This window comes from Propithecus coquereli, unplaced genomic scaffold (assembly GCF_000956105.1).
Source record: "Propithecus coquereli isolate 6110/MARCELLA unplaced genomic scaffold, Pcoq_1.0 Scaffold194, whole genome shotgun sequence".
Lineage (NCBI taxonomy): Eukaryota > Metazoa > Chordata > Mammalia > Primates > Indriidae > Propithecus > Propithecus coquereli.
Window position 1 is genome coordinate 3,891,282 of NW_012144300.1, and position 12,141 is coordinate 3,903,422.

A 12,141-nucleotide genomic window follows, 5' to 3' on the forward strand; every position below is an offset into this window, starting at 1 on the left:
TATTGTGCTGAGTCAGCAGAAAGTTGAATTAATATTTAGTAGATGTATTTGGAAATAGAACAGCGTGTTTTTCATTAAAAATTGTTTGTGACTTATAGATCCTGGCACACAGCGGTCAGCTTCATATCCAGAAAATTTATTAGGGAACCTTTTCTCTACCAAATGTCAAATGAAGCAATCGTCTGAAAAGCTCATTGTGGGTCCAGCATTCATAAAAAACGGGAATGGAGCTACAGGGATGAAAATAACAGCAAGAGAGAGCTGAGGACAGGTGATTCACAACCTAAAAATGCTTTCTAAAAAGAGACCTTCCCCTTTCCACAGCAGGGTTCACCTACAGCCTGCTGTGAAACAGCAAGGGTAGTGAAAACAAGGGAGGGTTGGAAAGGCCTCAGCAAGCCGGCAGTAGGAGTCATGCCCTTATGTTCTCAGGGGTAGACTCTGTTAGGACACAAGCCCCATTCACATTAATTAGTAAGTGAGAGAGGCTGACTGATCACATGGAAGCCATCAAATCTCTCCTTTACAAACTCTGTGGTTTTAGAAAAGTAACCAAGGTTTATGTTGTAGAGGGTTGAGAATTGTGTGGGTTTTCTTGGGTGGAGGAGGGGAGACTTTATACACTATGATTATAAAAGCATATTTCAGTATATACGGTTTCCTATTAAAATTACAGGCAGATTTTTCTCTCCCGATTATTCAACTGCATTAGCAAATGTGAAAAAAAAAATGTGAACTTGGATCAGATAAGAGGAATCGGGAGTTCGGAATGCATCTGCTCTTTGCCAAAGCCGTATTTCATTACTTTTCAGAATTAGCTGGCAATGTCTCCACAATATTTACTGAAGTGCAAACCAAATGTTTTCATCTGGACAAAAATCAAACTGTGGTATGTTACAACCACAACAGAAATCATTTTAATCCAAAAGCTTGCTTTCTCTAATTTAGGCTGTGGTTTCTATAAAATTGGATTCTTCTCTATGAATCATGTACACAGACAAGGCCTCCTTCCCATTATCTTCCCTCCTGCGACCAGTTCTTGATCTTAACAAGCCAAACATAGCTCCGGTCTATTTTGGAAAGACCCTGAAGGGATTCCCTGTGGCTGTCATTTAGCTGGGGAGTCAAAGTTTGTTGCTTGACCCAATTAGCATGGGATTGGCCCACTGAGTTTGCATTTCTCATGATTCATCTTTAGGATACACAAACAGAATGAAGAGTAATCAGCCCCTACCAGGATATTAAATTAAGAAACAAAACCTCGAAGTGAACTGGTAGGCACTGGGGTGAAGGCTAGACGAAGACCAGAGAAGTCACAGAAGTAAACTTGCCACAACTACCTTAGTTCATTAATCCAACTATGTGCACCAGGCATGCTTATAGGCACCAGGGACCCAAAATGACTAGATGTCTACATTCATGTCACACATTATGCATGTACAAATGTAGCAAACTTCCCTAAAAGCCTTTGGGACAACTATAATATGCTGAATGGCAATCTCCTTGGCCCTGCCAGGTCTGACTTTACCACGTACAAGGGAAGAAGAACTGACAGTAGAATTTCCCAAGCATTATTAATGTGTATAACATCCTAAAATTATTTGCTAGATCCAGATACTCCATGTGCTATTGTTTTCCTTAAAGTGAGTCACATTCATTGCTTAAATAATTATTGTATTAATAGAAAACTAATCACTTGTCTTAAAGGAAAGGCAATGATTAAAATTACAATAAAACTAATGTGCTCCTCTGAAGTCATCGCTGGCACGAAGAGGGATGTGTGTAGCAGAGATGAGACTGGGGCAGTAGCCCTCCACACCAGAGGCCAAATGCAAAGGGAACCCCTATTCCTTACTGAATAAGGAGCTGCCTGTCCAATAATGCCCATCTTAGTATTACACTTTAAATATGTGCACAACCAAAAAAAGATATTAATCACTGAAATGGACTCTACATGTGATCCAAAGCTACAATGAAGCCTTAGCTCTGGCAGTTGCTTACTTGCCATGAGGCTTAGAGTTTACTCAACTGTACAATGAGCATAAAGTCTTCTGATAAAACAGTTTTTTGACCCTAAAGGTTGAGAGGTCATGTATGCAAACACATGCTGAGCAACTCACACTAAGGTGCTATCATTAGGCTAATCCACGGTTTCAACGACAAAAACAACTTACAGCTATGAAATCATACTGTCTTTGTATAGGTGACAGCGAAGGCCATTTATTTCCTAACTTCTTTCCCGAATGAAAAATAAGCAGATTGGTGCCCAGGATCTAGTGGGGTGTGAAAATGCAAAATGAACTCAATGGTTAGACTAAGTATGAGAGTTATGCCACATGAGAGTTGGAAACCTTCAATTATGGAAAAGTCTGTGTCAAGGAACAACGAGAGACAGCCAGGCCGCATGGCCAGTCTTTGCCTCAGCATTCCACCTCCTCCTGGGTCACAGCCCTCGGGCACTAGCATAAATGCACGTGCACCTACGTTTGCCTATCTGATCCCACACATAGGAAATTCCGCACATTAGGGCAGTGTCTATCTGCAAGAGCAATTAAGACAAGGGACTCAGCAAAAAGAACACGATGAATAACACACCACTCTCCCTCTCAGATCTGGCATCTCTGTAATTAAAGCGGGAACATTCCCCTTACAACCTTATCTGTGTTGTTCTCTGCACAGGCAGCTTAAAACACAAATATACATCCAATCAAATGCCATGAGGTCTCTGGTTCTCTTTATCTCAAATGAATACACAAATCATATCATACATATCATACAGCTGCTATGATGGTGCACAACCTACATAACTTCTAACCATCACAGTATTATCTCAAGTTGAGAAGTGGCTTCTTCCTCTACTCCAACTCACAGCCACCACAGACCAAAGTCTGTGTGCAACTTTGCAAACTATGCCAAGCTTCCTCACAGTTCCCAACAGAGACACTGAACACTCCTCTTTCATATGGGACATGCGTACAAGGGACTGTAGTGCTGTCAGTAATAAAAGCCCTGCAGTCAGCAAGGTGCTCAGCAAACAAAACAGTGCTGATGTTTTCAAAAAAATTTCAGAAAGGACAAGAAATACGAAGAGACTTTCTAGAAAGTAAGGAGAAGGCCAGAGATGATTCTGAGAAGTACTACTGAATCTGTGCCAGCAGCCACTGGCAGGAAAAGGGGATCCTGCTTTATCTTCAGGGAGGGCAGAGCATGTTCAGAGGCGAGCTGGCCTGGAGCAGGGAGAATCCTTGGGGCACAACGTCTTAGAATCTTAACTGATCAAGGTAGCAGGGCACTTAAAAGCGATCCACCCTTCCCCTCCTCGGACCTCAAAATTTCCAAGGCTTCATATTTCTTCGTTACTAGCTGATAAACTATCCTAGCAAATAATTAGCTTGCTCAGCATAACTGAGCTAACTAACACAGACTCTAGGGGAAAACCAAGAATATGAGGAACATGAGGCTGTTTTAATCTGGAGAAAAGAGGGGGTTGTCCACTGAAACCCTTAAGGCAGTGACGATACCATTCTGGAACATACACTTTAACCATTGCAACTCTAAAAAATTAAGATGCAACACCTCTAAGAGACCATCAAAAAATGCTGTGTACCACTGTGACACTGTGCCTTCCTCCCCAAAGAGTTTATATAATGTAGAATATTCCCATCTTGCTCAAGGAAGTTCATTATTAGTGCCATAGTGTTCCTTGCAATTGGGGGATTACTTAATTGCTTTCTAGCAGGTTAATCCCCTTTCAGTCTGTGACCTCTAAATCACCCCAGGCTTTTGCATTTGCCCTACTTAGAATTCCTAGTCCGTGATACCCAGGCTACTACAACTACATTAAAATATGTGCTCCTTGCAAGTAACACCAGCAACCGTCTTTAGAGAAAACTCCACTCATGGGCTTTCTCTTCCACTACCTATCGTAATTCAGCTGGTCTTTTAAGACTGTCCCACCTAAATCTCAAATCTAATCCTCTTCCTCTCCGCTACCCCTGCCTAACCTCACTGGGAAAATACTACATAAAGGTACAGCTGACCCTCTGTATCCAAGGGTTCTGCACAACTATGAATTCAACCAACTGCAGACTGAAAATAGAGAAAAACGGATGACTGTGTCTGTACTGAACAGGGACAGACTTTTTTCTTGTCGTTATTCCCTAAACAACACAGTGTAACAACTATTTACATAGTATTTACATGGTATTAGGTATTATAAGAGACTGGAGATGATTTAAAGTATAAGGGAGGATATGCATAGGCAAAGAACACCGGAGAATGTGCATATATGCAAGTACTACATGTTATATAAGGAATTGAGCGTCCATGGAGATCAGTGGGTCACGAGAACCAATCCCCCAAGATAGCAAGTGATGACTGTACTTGGATGACTGCCTCGGGCACTATTCTGGGCTATTTCATATCCATTAGCTTTAGTTTAACTCCACAGCAATTGTGTGCTAGAGATAATACCCATTTTACAGATAACTTAAATCTCTCTCAACCTGATTTTCCTTATCTGCCCAAGATCCACCAGTGTGTTCTCCTGGATGGCCTCCCTGCAGCCTCAATCCATTTTCTGGAGAGGTGCCAAAATCATCTTCCTAACCTCCTAGGCATATATTATTACTCCTCATTTGAAGAACCTGTGTGGTGCTCCAGTATCTAGCCCAGGGCCCAGAATCTGACACACACCCCAACTTCCTTGCTTTAACCGCGGGCCCTCCAAGTAATAAATGCCAACACCAATCCACGCCTTGGCAGGGGCTTCTGCAGAACCCCTTCCCAGTGTCGTGCGCTTCCCACAGAGGATCCTAATATACTCTAAAAAAGCCACCTCCAATGTCACTTCCATTCTGCAGCCACCCCAGACAGCCTGGAGCAGAGCTTCCTTCCCATTTTCAGGGGTACACAAGGCTACCCACCCCTGCATTTTCACAACTACCACCTGACCCTGCTTTCATGTGTCTAATCTCTGTTTCCTAGCACATACAAAGGGTTCAGTAAAGGTTTGCTGAATTAATTAACAATTGAATGACAGCTGATCGCTGAAGATTCTGTAAGACAGGGGAAACAAAAGGCAGGCAGTCCCAAAACAAGAAGGCATTGTTTCACAATGGCTGACAGCGAGGATATTTACCAGGAATTCCTCATAAAAAGGCTCTCTTTACCGGGCTAGCTGTGGCACTGAACTGTGATGCCCACGGTCATAAGAACGAACTGTGTGCATGTAGTAGGTTTGTATGTTTCCGGAGTCCCCTTTGGGAATCTCCCTTGTTTGCAGTGCCCCATAAAGAGGAAAATGTAAATAAGAGAGTCATTTAACCTGCCAGTGCTCTGCTGCATTAAGCTCTTTTTAATCTGTTAATAATCATAGTCAGAACAAAGAGGAGACGACAGAACTCATTAAGAATAACGAGAGTGGTGACAGGGAATACAGCGACGGTACGAATCACTGCGTGCAACACACGCACAAACCCTTTTCCCTGCGTGTGCCAGAGAAAGATACTAATTATGCCTCTGGCAAGAGACATGTGGACCCTTCAAAGCAGCTATTTAAAGATAAATACACTGCGGGCAAACACTTCAGGCCTGGCTGCAATATTCATTCCAACCTCCTTTCCTTTAGAAATTTTAGGTCATGATATTAAATAGGAAAGGAACCAGCCTCATCAAACTTAGCTGAGAAGTCCCTGAGTGTTTTAAAACAGATTTTTAAAAAAATCTCTAAAGCTGTTAACCCAGAATGACTAGCTGGTGCATTTACATATTCTACACTAACCCCAGTATTAATGGTAGAGCTCCCCACCGCCGGCCCAGGTTTTTGTTGAGGATACTTAAAGGAGTTTTGGGGAGAAGGCATGGTCTTGGGCTCTCTTGCCCAAGAGATATTAACGGATAACGAACAACAAGGTTTAAAGAAATCCACTTGCTGTCTTTCCCTCAGCCTCACGATTTATCCTCTTCCATATTCCAAATCAGCTCGAGACTATTAAAGGTAATAATTGGGGATGGGAGAAAAAAAATGACCTGTAATTCTTGGCAACAAACATCACTTCCAGGTCTCTGAATTCGATTCCTTCATTATTTCTGCAGCCAGACTTTCTTTCCTATAAATAATGAGCTTATTAAAGACTGTCTCCTTAACCCCTAACAGGGCCGCTGTCACCCAAGGGTGATGGACTGACTGAGCTCTCTATGGTGAACGATAGGGTTTGGGGCTCTGACAAGCTATGTTTGGTTTGGAATCAGCTCCCCCCCCAAAAAAAAAGGTATTAGAATGCAGGTATAAGAATGTTAATCGGATCCCCACCTGTCAACTTTGCCTGAAAAGGCTTCAGATGAGGCAAAGATTTAACTCTGGATACACGTCATCAGCAGCAGATATCAAAAAGTTAGAAATATATCTAAATATAAATCAGGAATAAGAAAAATTATGAAATATCCACAAAATGGAACATGGTTAAACTATTAAAACGATATGACAGGCAGGCATTTATGTGATACTATTAAGTAGGAAAACCGGACTACAAAAATGCATAATGCAAACCATTTCAGAATTTCGGGGACAGTATGTATTATATATGCACACAGAAGGCTTAGTAAGATATTCACACAGGCGGCAGTTACCTAGTGGTTGTCTCTGAGAGATGGAGTGGTTGTCTCTGTAATCCTAGCACTCTGGGAGGCCAAGGCGGGTGGATCGCTCAAGGTCAGGAGTTCAAGACCAGCCTGAGCAAGGGCGAGACCCCTGTCTCTACTAAAAAACAGAAAGAAATGATCTGGACAACTAAAACTATATATACACAAATTAGCCAGGCATGGTGGCACATGCCTGTAGTCCCAGCTACTCGGGAGGCTGAGGCAGAAGGATCACTTGAGCCCAGGAGTTTGAGGTTGCTGTGAGCTGGGCTGACACTACAGCACTCCAGCCCAGGCAACAGAGCAAGACTCTGTCTCAAAAAAAAAAAGTTAACACCTTATTTTTTCTTAATTTAAAATTCAAAGAAAATTATTACAGTACCACAACACCAGGGATCATGTATTTAACCCTTGTACACTTTGAAATACAAGTTTTAATTAGTGCAAGCTGTTACATATTAAAATATGCCATCTAACGCCACCAAATGAATCAGACGTCCAAGGTCACAAAGGTATCACAGAATTCATCTGTCATTTGGAGCTTGCAGAGCCAGAACCAGGTAAACACACCTGTCCTTATGAAAAAAAGACATTTTAAAGCTCAGATGACTCATTTTTAATACCACAAATTTAAAAAGTATAGGAAAAATAGTGAAAGAGTCCAATAAGAGTCCTTACTGTATACCAGCTAAAAACAAATAACAAAACCTATTTTATTGCCTGGCTCCTAAATGGGGGAATAAATTTCCAAGGCTCAAAGCACTTCTACAAAATTATTTTAAACATCTACGTTTCACATATTTCAATCTTTGTTGCATTTGACATCTCAAAGAGGTAAATTGTGTCTGTGAAAAGGTTCTCTTCTGTCTAGAATCTTAAAACTTCAAAACTGGGCATTTACTTGGTAATTTCTCTAGATGCCATTTATTTGGGCAAAAAGCACACCTCTCCAAGTAAGATCCTCTCCAAATTCCCCAGAACCACAAAAAATATGTCAAGCGGTAATGCATATAACAAGTACCTGTGGCACAAACAAACACATCCCTCTCTACATGCAATGGCTGAGACACTCCCTGATATGTTTCTCTCCTTCCCTACCTTTGAGACTTACAAACAATAGTCACAACCACGCCACAGTAAAGACCTGCATAACTAAATTCTATGATCAACAACAATTTTCAGACATTCTAATGGAACAGGATTGGTGGATCTTCTGGAGTCATAGACCATTATTTCATGATTTATGTTAAGCAAACTGCCCACAGCAATTCCAGACATCAAAATCTCTTTCCTGGTCAGGTGTGGTGGTTCACCCCTACAATCCTAGTAATGTGGGAGTCTGAGGCGGGAGGGGGGCCCCTTGAGCCCAGAAGCTTGAGGCTGCAGTGAGCTATGATGATGCCATTGTGCTCCACCCTGGGCAATAGAGGAAGACTTCATATCTACCCATAGAAAAAACAATCCCTTTCCTAAAGAAACGTAACCAAAATAGTTAAGTCACAGGTACCATTTTAAAAAAAAAAAAATCTAGCTCCAATTGCCTTAAGCAGCCATGCTTGAACAAAGTCACAAAATAAAAGCCCCATTACCACAGAAATTTTATTGTTTACTTGAACCCATCTTGCTGCTGATGATACTATTGACCTTTCAAAGACTCCATTAGCTCAAATGCCTTCCTCTGAGCCCCTGGTCCCACTCATTCTCCCTTCCTGAGATATCACGCAGCACCCTACCAGCCTTGCAGCCTACGGGTCGTTTTTTCCCTCCTCCCTTCACGGCCAATCCGGCACCAGATTATGTCATATTTCATCCTCACACCTTCCTTTCCATCTTCACATTCAACATGGAGGATCATGAGAATCTTTAACCAAAGCGCAATGTAAATACTAACGGAGATAAATTGGTGGGAGGCCCATCTACCTCATTCTCCCTTTTTTCAAGGCCCAGTGATGCACAACTGCTACAAAATTTGTAACAAGAATATAACCACTTTCCTTTGTTATGTCTTAGGAGTCGCCAAAGGCTATCAACATAGCCTACAATGTCAAATGTAAGCCTCAGTTCTTTGTTTTCTCTTCCCCTAACAATTAAGTCCCAAAGCCCATAGGTAAGGCAGGGCAAAAAGGGAAGGGAGACAGTGAGGAGTAGCCATGCAGGACGTCCACAGCCAAGTGAGATGAGAAGTGTTCCAGTGGAGCAGTGGGACAGAAGAGACAATGGGGGGGTGGGTTACACTCAAAAGACTGAGCAAATAAATATATTAAGGGTAACAGCAGCAAAGTTTCTCAGGGTTGAATGCAGAAAGGAAGAAAGTGAGATGAACCCTTTGGTGTTAAATTGAAATTGGTAACTCCATGGTAACTCAATGGATTTTAATATGCACAGAGATCTAGAGATACATCTAGGTATAGTCAACGAACATGCAACACATAACCTCAGTCCGCAGACAGCACCTAGGGAAAATGACACTCCAATAGCTTCCAAGAAACTAACGCCCAGATGCTGGCTTCTAAACAACACAGGAAACCCAGGCACCTTGGAGAAAGGGCCAATTCCAGGGCTGAGGGCAGGACACTACAAGATGAGCCTGGTACGTTTTGCTGTGCTAGGAACAAGGCTGGAAAGATGACAGGGACGTGTCAAAAGAACAAAAAAGCCAACCCGAAGGTGCTTCGCAGATATGGTCTGGGGCAATGTGAACACTGAAATAAATAATGATAGGACCAGATTGCAAACCCCTTGAATAAAACAGAAAATGAGTCCAAATAGATACAAAAAATAGTTTGATGAGAAATGAAATATGTACATAGCTTCAAAGAAACTCCCCCCAAAATACATTGGATATAACACCATCTGTAAAGGAGCAGACAAAATTATGCACTACCAAGAGGGCACAACAAGAACAAGAATAACTTCTGTGGTCTTCATGCCAAAATTGCAGACCTGAATGCAATCAGGAGAACACACCAGGCAACCCAAATCAAGGGACATTCTATAGAATAACTGACCTAAAATCTTCAACTGTCAGTGTCATCAAAGACCAAGACTAAGGAATTGTTCTAGGCTAAGCAGACTACAGACAATTAAAAGCATCGTCTTTAATTCTGAATGGGATCCTTCTACTCTAAACCAGGATATTCCACAGCACTGAAAAGAACAGGCGTGCATCATGGACTTCCTAGCAGGGAAGGATATATAAGGAGGATGTCTTTATTTGAAGGAAATACACAGTAATGTGTTCAGTGAGGGGTGACGGCTGGAAAGTTACTCTCAAACAGGTCAGAAAAAAGTTATTTGTAAGGTTCTTAAATCTTTCTTTAACTTATTTCAAAATGTTTAATACAAAATAAAGTAACCCTAAGCCTCTCACACAGATGTCCAATAGCAAAGACCCTCCCCTTTTCATTTGTTCTCAACTAACCTCACCAAGGAGCTCTCTGTGTTCATGACTTCCCAATTCTCCTCTCCAACCATTGTTTCCTCCAGAACACCCTCCTCATTCCCTCTGACAATCTGTTTGGTTTGTTCCTGACAGCTGTTAGAAAACTTAGTTCCTATAATAAACAACTTAGCGAATAGTCTATTCAAATCCCGAATCGTCACCTGGCCTCTGTTAACTGGTCCTATTCACAGACAAGACCAATATTTTCACTGTTCTACTACTGTTTTTCTTAATGTGGCACGCGGCTGGGAGAACAGGGATCCCCTGGTCACCGTGGGCTGTCACTACTGACAGGCCTTAGGAAGCAGTAGAAAAGGTGCTTTCATCCCCATCCACAACTCCCCCGCCAAGAAAAGTTACCTAACAAAAAAGAAAGTCCACAGTGTGTGTTGGAAGGCGGTAGGAGGGTTTAAAGGGGTGGTGGGGAGAAAAATTATAAAAATTACAAGCTGCAATTGTGCAATGAGAAGCCAAGAAGGAGGATATAAGAGTTAAGTGAAAACAGAACTATGAAGACTCAACAAACATATGGTTCAAAAACCACACCGAGAATGCACCCTCTAGGTAGGATTTCTCACTTTCAATTCTCCTTCAAACAAGCCTGGGGACTGAAAGATGAAATTGGCGGAGAGCAATGCTAACGTCTGCTCTGCATGCAGTTTTATTCCTTTCTCTTTCAGCTAGCTCGATCCTTGCAAAAGGACTGGTAATTTCTTACCTCGAAGGCAGAGAAATGTAAGAAAATCTTCTGTCTTGGGCTTCCTTTTTGAGAGGTCCGAAATCTGAGTAGCTGGAGGGGGTAGCAAAGGCTCCGCTATCTTAACTGGAGTTGTGCTGGGACTATTCGGCTGAGATTGAGCAAACTTCCTTTGTGCTTGCAGCCTGGGCCTGTAAAAGCAAAGGAAAATTAAAAATAAATTAAGCAGAGACCAGAGGATATAGACCTACGTGCAGCAATAAAATCATGACACATAAGGGAAATCTCTCATACTCTCTTAAGCCACAGGCCTGCTTTAAAGTGCAAAAAAGTTGGTTACAGGGCTATGTTTTATACATGGATATAAAATATGTGCCGTGAGTGTGTGTGTGTGTACAAGCGCAGGCCTGTGTACAAACTAAACGTGTGTCCAATAAAAACTGCACACAGTGTTTGATGGCACAGGATTAATGGCGCTTGTACTTTTATTTCAGCCCGCAGTAAAGAAGGAAAACCAGGTTATCTTGCTGCATTTACACAGCATCCCCTACTTTCCTCTGAAAGAGGCACAAACACGATTCCCCCCTTACTGTGTCCTTGCACCCTAGTCCACCTTTACCCCATCAGCCACCACCGTCCCACGTTTCTACTCCAGATGAAGAAATGTCTCCACCTCTAATCTCTTCTGAATTCGGCCATAAAAGTTCACCCCAATAATTGCAGCTTGTAATACAGGAAAAAAAAATAATAAGAAAAAAGGTCTTTGTAGTCTACCCAACCCCAAATTATGGGTTACCCTCTGCCAACAGGGTTGAGTCCAAACTCTCTAGAGATTTCCACAAAAAAAGGCGGGGTGGAGGGTGTCCTTAATCTACCCTTCAGGCCTCTTGCCCATTATAATCTTACATTAACTCCCTTAACTTGTTCATTTGGTATCTACCAGAGTACAACTCACATTTCCTTAACTAGATACGTTGCATCTGAAAAATCTTGTCTGACATTCCTTAAGATCAATTCGAATCCTAGAAAACTTTCTTTCAAAGCTTTCCTTCTTTCCTAACACTGTAGCCAACAGCGAATTTTCCTTTATCTACACGAAACAGTAACATATTTTTACTACATGAATAACTAAACCTGACATCTATCATAAACTGCCTAATACTAGCTCTTCCTCTAACTGAAGGATCTCAACTCACGCTGAAGCAGTAAACACCTCTGAGGACAGGCACTCGTTTGTGTGCTACTTTACTCTGTCCATCTAGACCCGCTCATTCAGATGTCTGAGAAGTATTATTTGAAGACAGGAAAACAGCAAAAAGAACCAGGAAGCAGCCCCATGGTTTAAGGCTTGAAACAGACC

The 12,141-nt window shown here is 41.9% G+C and overlaps 1 protein-coding gene across 2 annotated transcripts in view; it reads right to left on the bottom strand.

Moving 5' to 3' along the window:
* Positions 1 to 12,141, bottom strand: part of JARID2 (jumonji, AT rich interactive domain 2) — a 135,703-nt gene that overhangs the window by 59,029 nt on the left and 64,533 nt on the right. For both annotated transcript variants that reach the window (XM_012643267.1, XM_012643266.1), the window contains exon 3: positions 10,803 to 10,972. The gene's annotated coding sequence lies outside the window, so the exon portion shown is untranslated. The remainder of the gene's footprint in view (positions 1 to 10,802; positions 10,973 to 12,141) is intronic.